The sequence below is a fragment of the Aedes albopictus genome, chromosome 2 (genome assembly GCF_035046485.1).
Source record: "Aedes albopictus strain Foshan chromosome 2, AalbF5, whole genome shotgun sequence".
NCBI classification, from domain to species: domain Eukaryota; kingdom Metazoa; phylum Arthropoda; class Insecta; order Diptera; family Culicidae; genus Aedes; species Aedes albopictus.
In genome coordinates this window covers 486704473-486720747 of record NC_085137.1, presented here as the reverse complement: position 1 = coordinate 486720747, position 16275 = coordinate 486704473, and positions in this window count along the sequence as shown.

Below are 16275 nucleotides of genomic sequence, written 5' to 3'. Positions count from 1 at the left end.
CCTGGAGGGATCCTCGGAGGAATTCCTTGAGTAATCATCGGAGGAATTCCTGGAGGAATCCCCGGAAGAATTTCGTGAGGAATTCCTGGTAGAGTCCCCGAAGAAATTCCTGAATGAATCCCCGGAGGAACTCTTGGAGGAATCCCCAGAGAAATTCAAGGAGGAATCCCAAAAAGAGTAAGAAATCCCAGTAGAAATTTTAGGTAAAATCCCGGAAGAGATTCCTGGGGAAATCCTAGTACAGTAGACATTCGCTCGGTGCAAACGCTTTAACTGCAATGCTTTATAAGTGCAAGTCCGCTAAGTGCAACAATTTTGCAATTATCGCACCGCTATCCGTCAAAATGGAATGTAAACGCGATGGGATGTTTTTCGCATGTACTTTTGCTGCAATGCGATGTTTTACGTATGCACATTGACTGCATTCTGCAGCAACTGACAGTTCTTTGACGTCTGTCCGTTGTTGCAGTTATCGAATTCCATTCGGTAAGTGAAACGTAAACATGTTGCAGTTATCGAACGTCTACTGTACGTATTGCTCGAGGATACTCAGTAAAAATTCATGCTAGAATCTCAGAGAGAATGCCTGAGGAATCCCAGAAGAAATTTTTCCAAAATATTTTGTTTATACCGCAACAGTATTTGGCAACGACCGGTACGCAATCCGGTAACTAAATATAGTAGCGACCGGTGTGGAAATGAGTAACTAAACTAAAATGACAACTCTGTGGGCAATCATTTTACTCACCCAGATAGTAGCCCCCGGTAAAGTTGCTCTAAGAGCTTAAAATAAGATCAGGTGCGCTGGTTTTGTTTACGAAGAGTTTTGTGCGCTCGAAATCGTGAGTAGGTGCCAATGCCGGCCATTGTGGTGGCCATTTTGGGATTCTAACAAGTCTGTCGTTAAAGAAGCCAATAGAGGCTTGTAGCAAAAACCTAACCTCATCGAATTGGGTTTTTAAATTTAGAAAAATTCAATGTTTTTATATTTTTAAACGAAAGAGCACCTTTTTCTAAGCCTTCATGATTTTTTTCAGATTTTTAGAACTTTGTTTTGATACCTAAAATCAATTTCAAAAAGATTTATTCAAATCACTTTTTGACAGCTGGGCAACTGCTTGACAGCTCCGCCCAATACAAAATCCGACGAGGGGTGATTCGACAAATCGCTCCCATACAAACTTCAAATTGATTTTTAAATAGGTTCCCGGGCTCCAAAATTCATGAAAATTTGGATTTCGGCTCAGTTTGGCGTACAGATTCAGAATATGGAATTATCTCAACATCGCTTAAAAAGCCAATTCTCATACGATTTGTAAACATTGCCCTCAATTTTTTTAGGGCAAGGACGGCTTTATTGACCTACGCCGAAGGAAAGAATGAGAAGGAGACAATGCTGACGTCACTGTGCAAGCGCTCATTGGCAGTCAACCGTGCAGTCAACTTATGCACTCAGCCTTTATAAGTTTGAAAACGTAAATAAAAGTGCTTGATTTCATCAAATCAAGTTGATGTCTTCGGCGCTCTATATCTTAGATGTAAGCTGAACATGTATGTAACTCTGAAGACATTGCCTATTGCACGGTGACGTCACCAAGAAATCGCTCTCTTTCTCTCCTACGGGAAATTAGAAAACAACAGGACCAACACCTGTCAAATTTGACAGGTACTGGTCCTGTTGTTTTTAAACTCTCTGAAGGAGCAAAAGAGATAGAATTTCGCCGTGAAGTGGTCTATTGAGTTGATTTGATGCAATCACGTATTGTTGTCGCGGTTGAAACCCGAAGTTTTCCCACTCCCGACAATCGAATTTTCTCAAAATCCATATACGTGAAACCTAACGTCGGACATAGTGCGCCGGACAGTGGACCTGGCGTTCTATCCAGCGCACTGTGCCCGACGTACGTCCGACACACGGTTTAGGAGAAAAATCGATTTACGCGTGTCAAAAATTCCGATTTTTAACTGCACGAGCAATATTGTCGCGCTTATCTTTTATTAGAGTCCTGCGGCGGTCGTACGGCAAGAGTGGCTCAGAGGAATGAGTGTTCTTGCTGTCAAACCCCATATAATGGAATTATATACTTTTAAATCTGGTGACGCTGTTATGATTAGTGACTGTCGCGCTAATATCAGAAGCCAGAGGCAGATAATCGCCATATTCTGATTTTTCTTGAGAGGCATAATACTTTTATTTATTTGAGTTTTCGCACTCGTGAAAATTTGTGCGATAGTCGAGGGGCGGATCACTAGCGCATTTTCGATTCAGCTTTACGGATTGACATTACGCATTGGTGCATTTTGTTGCGCATTGGAGCATTAGGGCTTAAAAATACGTGAGTATTTCGTGCATTTTTCAACGCATTGAATTTATTGGCGCTTTTTTAATGCATTTTTCAACGCATCAGGACAGAACAAGAATTTTCTAACGCATTTTCGATTCAGTTGTTTTGGTAGTGATCCGCCTCTCGGCGATAGTCCAGTGGTGAACAAAATGCGCACATTTCTCCAAAACTTGTTGTGCACTCTGAAATAATAGTAATCCTGAACTGTTTAAAATTTAATCCTTTTTGTCATTCGCGGCGTTTAAACACATATCAGTTTAAAAAGTATACTGACGACATTTAATAATTTAAACTAAGCCAGATTTAGATGAGACTATTTTTTGAAGCGTTTTAATTAGCCCGAGATTAGCCATGTTGGGAAATTCACTCCAGTCAAGACTCCAGCTGCTGCAACTTGCTCATCAATATACATTTTCCGTTAAAAAACTTTTTCTAAGGATGATCCACGGGTTCAGAGGTAAGTGTTGAAATCAATAATATTGTTACCGGACGACAACAGGTTGAAATTCAATGTTTTCTAGGACACATTGTTCAGCAGGGCAACACCAGACGGATTCCTCCACTGAATGCACAACGATGGGAATGTGTTGCTGCTTCCGAGGCTGCTTCCCCATCATCGACCGCCGGAAACTTCAAAAAAAGGAACTAGTTCTAGCATCAGTTTGTATGTGCAGCTTCGGGTACAAACGGGAGCGGCAAGGTAACGGCATCAGTGGACACGAAGGAAACTACGATGGATGATTCTCTCCGTGATGGTGGATTCCGCAACGGTGGCGGCAGTGCTGGTGGACCCCCACGTAGGGCAGCGAGAAGCAATTGAGCCACGTCCAAAACGGAAACGGTCCATTTCGACGCCAAGTAAGTGAAGCTCGGACGCGGCGGAAACAAATTCCGCGAATCTTAGGACCACTGACTGCCGGCTGTTGGTGTTAATGGATAAGCAGCGCAACGGGGACGGTCAGAACAATAAGAGATCACTGGACATCAACCGGGCGCGAGAAACCGGCGAAAGATTACCAAGATTGCCGAAAATATTAAATAGGGAATCGCGCTACTTGGGCGGTGGCTTCTATATTCGTCTGTTTTCCACTATAACTCAGTCAATCTTGAACCAATTGACACAATTCTTGGAATGCGGTGAGATAGGTATAGTATCTACCCGTGTACAAAATTTCAAGTCAATCGGTTCAAAATTGACCGAGTTACAGTGGAAAACAGACGAAAATAACAGACGAAGAAAACCACCGCCCAAGTAGCGCGATACCCTATTTGTTCCTAAATCTATTTGAATAAAATTTTGCCAATTTAACTTATTCTTATTTTTTTTTCTTCATTTTTTCTAATGAAAACAAAAAACAGCAATCTAAGCAAATTCTCAATAAATCCAGGTTAAACTAGCATAAATTTTTACAACTTATACTTAAATATGTTTTTATCAAAGTTATACTAGGCCAGTATAGCCTGCAGATAAACTAAGCTTGGGGTCAACCAGGCGAAATTAATTTAGAGTGGGATTTATACTATTTAGTTTAGGTTTTTTTCTGAGTGTGTTCCCGTCTCTCGTTTCACCTTAATGAAAAAATTACGAGACAGGCCCTTTTGAAATGTTTCGCAAAATTTTATAGCATTTGTCGATAAAAGTCAAATTTGACTTTTACTGTGCGCGCTGTTTTCAAACTTTCTGTGGGAGTGAGCAGGACAGACTTCTGTGAATCTAACAACCAGTTTTCATCAACCAGTTTTATTTTTCCGTGTTTTTACTGGTTGGTGGGAATCTAACAACCAGTTTTTGTACCGTACTTGAACAAAGGGGTGACTTTGTACCGATAAAAGATTAATCCTGTAAAACATGTGTCCGATCCATCGCAACAACTGAAAATGTTGCGCAACGTGAAAAAGTTGCATTGCTATGAAAAATGTTGCATGGTATGGTTACATAGCAAAAAAAATGTTGCATGCTGCAAAACGTTACCTCCATAAGAATACCTATGTAGGCGTCATGCGATGTGGTGTCATGCGATATTAAAAATGTTGCACGATATAAAACACGTTGCATGACATTGAGAATGTTGCATCTCATGAAAAATGTTGCATGCCTCCAAAATGTCACCTTCATGAGAGTACTAGTATTGGTTGTATGTCACTTATAACAATAATGTTGCATGATACAAAAGGTGTATGCCATTAAAGTTGTTGCATGACATGAAAAATGTAGCATCACAAGAAAAATGTAGCATGTCCGCAAAAGATCACCTCTGATAGAATACTAATGTGGGTAGGATGTCAAACAATAGAAAGAATGTAGCTGACATGTTGCAGATATGAAAATTGTTGCATCGCATGGAAAACGTTGCATGCCTGTAAAATGTCACCTTCATGAGAATACTAGTATTGGTTGTATGTCACTTATAACAATAATGTTTCATGATACAAAAAGTACATGCCATGAAAGTTGTTGCATGACTTGAAAAATGTAGCATCACAAGAAAAATGTAGCATGTCCGCAAAAGATCACCTCTGATAGAATACTAATGTGGGTAGGATGTCAAACAATAGAAAGAATGTAGCTGACATGTTGCAGATATGAAAATTGTTGCATCGCATGGAAAATGCTGCATGCCTGTAAAATGTCACCTTCATGAGAATACTAGTATTGGTTGTATGTCACTTATAACAATAATGTTGCATGATACAAAAAGTGCATGCCATGAAAGTTGTTGCATGACTTGAAAAATGTAGCATCACAAGAAAAATGTAGCATGTCCGCAAAAGATCACCTCTGATAGAATACTAATGTGGGTAGGATGTCAAACAATAGAAAGAATGTAGCTGACATGTTGCAGATATGAAAATTGTAGCATCGCATGGAAAATGTTGCATGCCTGTAAAATCCCAAGTAACCACGGTGCTGAAGCCTTATTGCATGCAGATATACGGTGTATTTAGTGCAATCATTACTTTACATGCAAACTTAAGGTTGATTTAAAGTGGGAGTGGGCAATTATAGAATCAAATTAAGATTGAACTGGTATAATCTTGGAGCAGTCGCATAATTGCCCATTTCCACTTTAAATCAACTTTAAGTTTGCATGTAAAGTAATGTTTGCTCTAAATGCACCGTATATCAGCATACAATAAGGCTTCCAGCATCGTGGTTACTTGGGATGTCACCTTCATGAGAGTACTAGTATTGGTTGTATGTCACTTATAACAATAATGTTGCATGATACAAAAAGTGCATGCCATGAAAGTTGTTGCATGACATGAAAAATGTAGCATCACATGAAAAATGTAGCATATCCGCAAAAGATCACCTCTGATAGAATACTAATGTGATTTGGGGCCAGTTCACTGATTTCATGTAGGGAAAATGTTTGACTTTTAACAACCACTTTCCTTGTATATGGGTAACCCACCCTAAATCGTCATTTGGCAAAAACTGCCCGATAGAAAGTGAACGTCTCCCTCCTAAACCTTAAGTTAAGACCCCAAGTCATCTACTAAGGGCAAAGACTTGAGGCCAGTTCACTGAATTTGTGTGGTACAACTGTTTGACTTTTAACAACCACTTTTCCTTGTATATGGGTAACCCACCCTAAATCGTCATTTGGCAAAAACTGCCCGATAGAAAGTGAACGTCTCCCTCCTAAACCTTAAGTTTAGACTACAAGTCATCTTCTAAGGGCAAAGACTTGAGGCCAGTTCACTGATTTCATGTAGGAAAAATGTTTGACTTTTAACAACCACTTTCCTTGTATATGGGTAACCCACCCTATATCGTCATTTGGCAAAAACTGCCCGATAGAAAGTGAATGTCTCCCTCCTAAACCTTAAGTTTAGACCCCAAGGCATCTACTAAGGGCAAAGACTTGAGGCCAGTTCACTGAATTTGTGTGGTTGAACTGTTTGACTTTTAACAACCACTTTTCCTTGTATATAGGTAACCCACCCTAAATCGTCATTTGGCAAAAACTGCCCGATAGAAAGTGAACGTCTCCCACCTAAACCTTAAGTTTAGACCCCAAGTCATCTTCTAAGGGCAAAGACTTGAGGCCAGTTCACTGATTCTGTGTGGTAGAACCAGAGGCGCCTCCTCCACATGTTCGACCTGTTCTTGGAACGGGTACGCGCTGAGAATAAAATTCATAAAACAATGTACAAATTAAATTAAATATAAAATCCCACATCGCGCAAACCCTATTTCCCAACTGCCGCACTAGGCACTAACGTCGTTCTCTGGTTATGGAGAACGGTACAGCTCAAGCTTCTCGGTCGGTCAGGTTCGTCATGCCATGCTACCGCAGTTAGAAAATAAACAACACGAGCATGAGGGAGCCGATTTGTGTGCTCTCTTTTGATTTCCCGAAGCCCCATGCTACCGGTTCCACGATTCATGCGAACGTCGAAAGCAGTTGCCAGACTAACAGTTTCTTCACCTTTTTGCCTCTGATTGGCAGCGTTCATTCGAATTCATTTCACTTTACTCTGTCTCCCATACGTTCTCCACTCGGTTAGAACCTACAGCAGCCTTGCGACGTTTTCGTTGCATCTCCCACTTCTCAGTGGGGAGAAGTTCTCACATTCATACACGTACACGTCAAGCTCAATTGACTGAAACTTCAAATAGGGTAATTCGCTAATTGTTGAACACTACCCAAATGTTGAACAGTTTCTGAATATTTGGTTATAAATCTTACTTAAGTAATTTTCATCCGACGTAAACGTATGATGTAGATGCATATACATGTGTGTCACGATATTGCTCTAATTAAGTTACAAAATTATACATATTTTACGTCAAAAAAATTGATAGAAAATTTTGTACCGCTGATGACACAAAAACTGCACATTTCTTAAGATTAATTTTAAGAAATTGCTGTTACGAAATAAGCTTTGCGGGCAAATCGACCACAAATATCAAAGGAACACCATAGTTACAAGAACTGGAAGGATGTCATTAACAGTTTAACATTGTTTAAAATCGCATTTTCATTGTAATTCAATTTGAAAAAAATATTTTTCTTATCACACTATCATTATGCATCCATGATCCAATTGTTAAACATTGGCATAACCTGCGATGTTAGCATGACTGCTAGATTTTTATTTCACTTTACCTAACCGTGCATTTCATGGGGTTTCAAGGGCGATCCAGGTATGTTCTAGGGGTGTTCCAGTAGGCTTAAGAAAGATTCCAGTGGTTTTAAATGGGTTTCAAGGGCGTTCCAGAGGTGTTCAAGAGGAATTCAGAGTGTTAAGGAGGTCCCAGGAGCATTTCAAGGCGTTCCAGGAGGCTCAGAAGCAACCCACGGGTTTTCAAGGGATTTAAGGTTCGTTCCATGAGTGTCCTTGGGGGTTGAGTGGATCCCATGGGTTTCCAGGAGAGTTTCAGGGGCTTTTAAAGGCGTACTTTTCTTCTGTCGTTTCCGCATCTTATCAAATCTTTTCATCCATTTTTGCATCTGGTCATGTTTAAAACGATTCCAGTCCACTAGAGCTCTCTTCAAATGTGCGATTCCTTGTCATTCAAATGAATTGTCACTAGCTCGGACTAGCTGGGCACAAAACACGAAAAATCGGGAACAAATCCGCCAGAGGGAAAAAATATCGGATGTCGGGTCAAAGTCGGGTCAAATTTTGTCAAATGTTGGACCACTGTTGGACCCACATCGGGTAACTGTCGCGTCTATGTTGGGTTTGGTGGCCAAAATAAAAACAGGTGAATGATAGGTTGATGTCGGGTTATACGTCATCAATTACGAGCAAAGCTTCAACCGTTCAACAATTGGCGAGAACCGTCCAACATTAGGATGAGCTAGCTTAAGGAAGCGTTCAACATTTGGGTTACAGACTTCCCATACAAATGTTCTATTTTCTCTTAGAAAATGAAACTTAAGGGAATACAAATTCAATGGGCAGTATAAGGGATAAGTAGATCTAGACGTTCACTGGATATTTTTCAACTAAAGTGGAATAATGCACGGAAAAACAAACGAAAACCAAAATGCCGGTACTAACCGTTCAACAATTGGCGAATTACCCTAATTCTGTTAAAAAGAAAAGTGTGTCGAACAATTTATACTTTTCCTGATGGGAAATAAAGGATTATTATATAATTTCTGCTACAGAAACATTCAATTTCAAACTTTGATTTTACACCATTCAAATCAATTACAACTTAATTAATTAGCTAATACAAACTTAGCTTGGCTTCAAATTTGTGTGAACGGTTATTAGCATGTCGTTTACAGCAGATGGAAATGAGCGCCAAAACCACACATGTAAACAAGAAGATTTTCTTCGCGTTCTACAATGATCAGTTAACATGTGTGTGTAGCTGAAGCAAAAAAAAAAAAAAAGAATGAATGGTTGCAGTGCGGTTTGGGAAGATTAAAAAATGACGTCCATCGTTTTTCGGGATTTCTAGACCCCCCCTCCCCCCTCTGTCACGCAGTTTCCCTATACCCAATACACGTACTGTCACACTTTCTAGACCCCCCCCCCTCCCCCAAATCTTGGACGTAATTTTTGAACGTTCCCTTTCTCGGTTTGTGATTCGTTCTACGCAAGTGGGGAACAAGTAACACGTTGTCAACTGGTTTCGTTTTTACAATTTTGAAACGGTTATATTCTCGGATTTGAGGCGTTTTCAGACAACTGAAAGGGTAAATATGATCTATTAAATTATTACCCTGTCATTATATAATCAATATTTTAGATGGAGACACCAAACTGTGAAAGCTGTATCATTGAAGACTTGCTGGAGAAGCCGTTTTCTTGTCGGCCGATGGAGCAAAAACGCAGCTTGGCTGCACGCGCCGTTCCGAGGCCCAAGATGGAAAATCTGAAGTCTTACTATTCAAAAGGAACTAAGAAAATCACGCGAAACTTTTGTGTTGATTCATATGAGTCGCACAAATGGCTGTGTGGGTCGGAAAAGTTAAATAAACTATTTTGCTGGCCGTGTTTGCTTTTCCGCGGCCCTAAGGATAAAGGTGTATGGTCGAAAGCAGGGTTCGTCGATCTGAATCACCTGTCGGTGGCAGTGAAAGCCCATGCGTCTTCCCGGGACCATATAGATAATTCTATGGCACTTAAAACTTTCGGTCGCCTTAGGATCGATGAAGCTTTGGATCACGGTCGAGAAGTTGCGCGGCGAAACCATAATCTCTTGGTGGACAAAAACCGCAAAAATATGCGCACATTGGTCGACGTAGTTTGTTTTTTTGGGATCGCATGGTCTAAGCTTCCGAGGACACGATGAACGCGAAGGATCATTCAACCGAGGAAATTATAAAGACTTCTGTTCCTTTATTGCATCAACCGATCCTTGTTTTGAAGAATTTCTCGCAAGCAACGTGTTTTCTGGAACATCGGGTACTATCCAAAACGAGCTGATCGACTGCGTTGGAGAAATGGTTTTGCGCGAAATTCGCCAAGAGGTACAGACAGCAGATTTCGTCTCTGTTCTTTTGGACGAAACAACCGACTCGGCGAGAATCTCCCAACTATCATGTGCGCTGCGTTATGTGAAGAAGAATGGTAAATTCGTGGACAAAATAATTCCGTAGCATAACATACATCACAAATTAATGTCTTGATTACAGGTCAACCGGTTGAGCGCATGGTTCGGCTGGTGGATGTAAGCGGCGATAAAACTGCGGTAGCCCTTGCGAAACAAGTGGATATCTTGGCCGAAAAGTTTAATCTAACGGCTGAGAAAATCGTCGCTCAAACGTACGATGGCGCTGCAGTTATGTCGGGATCAGCGGGAGGAACACAAGCCCTTGTGAAACAGAAATTTCCGCGAGCTGATTTCATTCACTGCAGAGCACACGTGCTTAATCTTGTTCTCTTGCGGGCTTGCGTGAATGATAGAACAACTGGAAGCTTTTTCAAAACGATGTCATCGATTGCTTCTTTTTTCTCGCAGTCGTCAAAACGAGCCACGAGCTCAAAAAAATCATGGAGGCTAAAATTCCGAATGTTTGCCGAACAAAATGGGCATACACGTCTCGCATGGCTAATATTGTGCAAGAAAATTACACAGAAATCTTGACCTGTTTAGGTGAAATTTTCTTGGGGGATTCAGACTGGGACAGCGACACCTGCGCATTGGCTAGAGGCTTGCATTCTGCAATGCTGGAGTTTAACTTCGTGTTCCAATTGGAAATTTTCGGTGCCATTTTCGCGCACACAGATGTTCTCTATGGGGTGTTGCAAAAAAAGGAATTGGACATGATTGAGTGCAACAAGAACGTACAGTCGTGTCATGAAAATATTCAAAAATTGAAGAACGAGTGTCGCAAAAAGGAGATATTGAACAAAACAATGACCATCACTGGAGGTAGCAAAACTAAAAATTGCGATGAGTTGTATGAGAAAATCATTACCAACATCCTTACTGAACTCGACCGCCGCTTCCAGTCCCTCGATGCTTTCCGGTACGTGGGACTGTTGAATGCTTCTAAATTTGAATTGTATGAGAAAAATTTCCCAGCGGATTTGGCCCAGTCCTTAAAAGCTAATTTCGGAGAAAATTTTGATATGGCCAAGTTGATGAACGAATTGAAAGTTTTGTACACCAAAAAGGAATTTGAGTCAAAAAAAGTTTATGAAATCCTCAATATTATTTTGGAGGAAGATCTGGAAGAAGTTTTTTCGGAAACTTGCAAGCTGGCAAGGCTGGTGTTAACTTTGCCGAGCACTACAGCTTCGGTAGAACGATCTTTTTCGGTACTGAGGCGGCTAAAAACGTATTTGCGGTCAACGATGGGTGAAGAGAGGTTGTTTAATTTGATGTTAATGGCAGTTGAAAGCGAATTGTTGCATACCGTGAAGCAAAAACCTACGTTTTATGATGACGTCATTGATCTATTCGCGAATCGAGTTCAAAGGCGCATAGCATTATTATATAAGTAACTAATGTAAGTTTGCAACGGAAATAAAGAAATTAAAAAAAACTCATTTTGTTTATATATTTATTGAAACTGTAGTCTGTAGAACAGGTTGGTCAACTGACCACGAGACGCCTCTGGGTAGAACTGTTTGACATTTAACAACCACTTTTCCTAGTATATGGGTAACCCACCCTAAATCGTCATTTGGCAAAAACTGCCCGATAGAAAGTGAACGTGTCCCTCCTAAACCTTAAGTTTAGACCCCAAGTCATCTACTAAGGGCAAAGACTTGAGGCCAGTTCACTGATTTCATGTAGGAAAAATGTTTGACTTTTAACAACCACTTTCCTTGTATATGGGTAACCCACCCTAAATCGTCATTTGGCAAAAACTGCCCGATAGAAAGTGAACGTCTCCCTCCTAAACCTTAAGTTTAGACTCCAAGGCATCTACTAAGGGCAAAGACTTGAGGCCAGTTCACTGATTCTGTGTGGTAGAACTGTTTGACATTTAACAACCACTTTTCCTAGTATATGGGTAACCCACCCTAAATCGTCATTTGGCAAAAACTGCCCGATAGAAAGTGAACGTCTCCCTCCTAAACCTTAAGTTTAGACCCCAAGTCATCTACTAAGGGCAAAGACTTGAGGCCAGTTCACTGAATTTGTGTGGTACAACTGTTTGACTTTTAACAACCACTTTTCCTTGTATATGGGTAACCCACCCTAAATCGTCATTTGGCAAAAACTGCCCGATAGAAAGTGAACGTCTCCCTCCTAAACCTTAAGTTTAGACCCCAAGGCATCTACTGAGGGCAAAGACTTGAGGCCAGTTCACTGATTCTGTGTGGTAGAACTGTTTGACATTTAACAACCACTTTTCCTAGTATATGGGTAACCCAGTTTTTGCCAAATGACGATTTAGGGTGGGTTACCCATATACAAGGAAAAGTGGTTGTTAAATGTCAAACAGTTCTACCACACAGAATCAGTGAACTGGCCTCAAGTCTTTGCCCTTAGTAGATGCCTTGGGGTCTAAACTTAAGGTTTAGGAGGGAGACGTTCACTTTCTATCGGGCAGTTTTTGCCAATGGTTGTTAAATGTCAAACAGTTCTACCACACAGAATCAGTGAACTGGCCTCAAGTCTTTGCCCTTAGTAGATGCCTTGGGGTCTAAACTTAAGGTTTAGGAGGGAGACGTTCACTTTCTATCGTGCAGTTTTTGCCAAATGACGATTTAGGGTGGGTTACCCATATACTAGGAAAAGTGGTTGTTAAATGTCAAACAGTTCTACCAAGGCTTTGCCCTTAGCTTAGAAGATGACTTGGGGTCTAAACTTAAGGTTTAGGAGGGAGACGTTCACTTTCTATCGGGCAGTTTTTGCCAAATGACGATTTAGGATGGGTTACCCATATACAAGGAAATGTGGTTGTTAAAAGTCAAACAGTTGTACCACACAAATTCAGTGAACTGGCCTCAAGTCTTTGCCCTTAGTAGATGACTTGGGGTCTAAACTTAAGGTTTAGGAGGGACACGTTCACTTTCTATCGGGCAGTTTTTGCCAAATGACGATTTAGGGTGGGTTACCCATATACAAGGAAAATGACAACCACTTTCCTTGTATATGGGTAACCCACCCTAAATCGTCATTTGGCAAAAACTGCCCGATAGAAAGTGAACATCTCCCTCCTAAACCTTAAGTTAAGACCCCAAGTCATCTACTAAGGGCAAAGACCTGAGGCCAGTTCACTGCATTTGTGTGGTACAACTGTTGACTTTTAACAACCACTTTTCCTTGTATATGGGTAACCCACCCTGAATCGTCATTTGGCAAAAACTGTCCGATAGAAAGTGAACGTGTCCCTCCTAAACCTTAAGTTTAGACCCCAAGTCATCTACTAAGGGCAAAGACTTGAGGCCAGTTCACTGATTTCATGTAGGAAAAATGTTTGACTTTTAACAACCACTTTCCTTGTATATGGGTAACCCACCCTAAATCGTCATTTGGCAAAAACTGCCCGATAGAAAGTGAACGTCTCCCTCCTAAACCTTAAGTTTAGACCCCAAGGCATCTACTAAGGGCAAAGACTTGAGGCCAGTTCACTGATTCTGTGTGGTAGAACTGTTTGACATTTAACAACCACTTTTCCTAGTTTATGGGTAACCCACCCTAAATCGTCATTTGGCAAAAACTGCCCGATAGAAAGTGAACGTCTCCCTCCTAAACCTTAAGTTTAGACCCCAAGTCATCTACTAAGGGCAAAGACTTGAGGCCAGTTCACTGAATCTGTGTGGTACAACTGTTTGACTTTTAACAACCACTTTTCCTTGTATATGGGTAACCCACCCTAAATCGTCATTTGGCAAAAACTGCCCGATAGAAAGTGAACGTCTCCCTCCTAAACCTTAAGTTTAGACCCCGAGTCATCTTCTAAGGGCAAAGACTTGAGGCCAGTTCACTGATTTCATGTAGGAAAAATGTTTGACTTTTAACAACCACTTTCCTTGTATATGGGTAACCCACCCTAAATCGTCATTTGGCAAAAACTGCCCGATAGAAAGTGAACGTCTCCCTACTAAACCTTAAGTTTAGACCTCAAGGCATATTCTAAGGGCAAAGACTCTAGGCCAGTTCACTGATTCTGTGTGGTAGAACTGTTTGACATTTAACAAACACTTTTCCTAGTATATGGGTAACCCACCCTAAATCGTCATTTGGCAAAAACTGCCCGATAGAAAGTGAACGTCTCCCTCCTAAACCTTAAGTTCAGACCCCAAGGCATCTACTAAGGGCAAAGACTTGAGGCCAGTTCACTGAATTTGTGTGGTACAACTGTTTGACTTTTAACAACCACTTTCCTTGTATATGGGTAACCCACTCTAAATCGTCATTTGGCAAAAACTGCTCGATAGAAAGTGAACGTCTCCCTCCTAAACCTTAAGTTTAGACCCCAAGGCATCTACTAAGGGCAAAGACTTGAGGCCAGTTCACTGATTCTGTGTGGTAGAACTGTTTGGCATTTAACAACCACTTTTCCTAGTATATGGGTAACCCACCCTAAATCGTCATTTGGCAAAAACTGCCCGATAGAAAGTGAACGTCTCCCTCCTAAACCTTAAGTTTAGACCCCAAGTCATCTACTAAGGGCAAAGACTTGAGGCCAGTTCACTGAATTTGTGTGGTACAACTGTTTGACTTTTAACAACCACTTTCCTTGTATATGGGTAACCCACCCTAAATCGTCATTTGGCAAAAACTGCCCGATAGAAAGTGAACGTCTCTCTCCTAAACCTTAAGTTAAGACCCCAAGTCAACTACTAAGGGCAAAGACTTGAGGCCAGTTCACTGCATTTGTGTGGTACAACTGTATGACTTTTAACAACCACTTTTCCTTGTATATGGGTAACCCACCCTAAATCGTCATTTGGCAAAAACTGCCCGATAGAAAGTGAATGTCTCCCTCCTAAACCTTAAGTTTAGACCCCAAGTCATCTACTAAGGGCAAAGACTTGAGGCCAGTTCACTGAATTTGTGTGGTAGAACTGTTTGACTTTTAACAACCACTTTTCCTTGTATATGGGTAACCCACCCTAAATCGTCATTTGGCAAAAACTGCCCGATAGAAAGTGAATTTCTCCCTCCTAAACCTTAAGTTTAGACCCCAAGGCATCTACTAAGGGCAAAGACTTGAGGCCAGTTCACTGATTCTGTGTGGTAGAACTGTTTGACATTTAACAACCACTTTTCCTAGTATATGGGTAACCCACCCTAAATCGTCATTTGGCAAAGACTGCCCGATAGAAAGTGAACGTCTCCCTCCTAAACCTTAAGTTTAGACCCCAAGTCATCTACTAAGGGCAAAGACTTGAGGCCAGTTCACTGATTTCATGTAGGAAAAATGTTTGACTTTTAACAACCACTTTCCTTGTATATGGGCAACCCACCCTAAATCGTCATTTGGCAAAAACTGCCCGATAGAAAGTGAACGTCTCCCTCCTAAACCTTAAGTTTAGACCCCAAGGCATCTACTAAGGGCAAATACTTGAGACCAGTTCACTGAATTTGTGTGGTAGAACTGTTTGACATTTAACAACCACTTTTCCTAGTATATGGGTAACCCATCCTAAATCGTCATTTGGCAAAAACTGCCCGATAGAAAGTGAATGTCTCCCTCCTAAACCTTAAGTTTAGACCCCAAGTCATCTACTAAGGGCAAAGACTTTAGGCCAGTTCACTGAATTTGTGTGGTACAACTGTTTGACTTTTAACAACCACTTTTCCTTGTATATGGGTAACCCACCCTAAATCGTCATTTGGCAAAAACTGCCCGATAGAAAGTGAACGTCTTCCTCCTAAACCTTAAGTTTAGACCCCAAGTCATCTTCCAAGGGCAAAGACTTGAGGCCAGTTCACTGATTTCATGTAGGAAAAATGTTTGACTTTTAACAACCACTTTCCTTGTATATGGGCAACCCACCCTAAATCGTCATTTGGCAAAAACTGCCCGATAGAAAGTGAACGTCTTCCTCCTAAACCTTAAGTTTAGACCCCAAGGCATCTACTAAGAGCAAAGACTTGAGGCCATTTCGCTGATTTCATGTAGGAAAAATGTTTGACTTTTAGCAACCACTTTCCTTGTATATGGGTAACCCACCCTAAATCGTCATTTGGCAAAAACTGCCCGATAGAAAGTGAACGTCTCCCTCCTAAACCTTAAGTTTAGACCCCAAGGCATCTACTAAGGGCAAAGACTTGAGGCCAGTTCACTGATTCTGTGTGGTGGAACTGTTTGACATTTAACAACCACTTTTCCTAGTATATGGGTAACCCATCCTAAATCGTCATTTGGCAAAAACTGCCCGATAGAAAGTGAATGTCTCCCTCCTAAACCTTAAGTTTAGACCCCAAGGCATCTACTAAGGGCAAAGACTTGAGGCCAGTTCACTGATTCTGTGTGGTGGAACTGTTTGACATTTAACAACCACTTTTCCTAGTATACAGGAAACTCACCCTAAATCGTCATTTGGC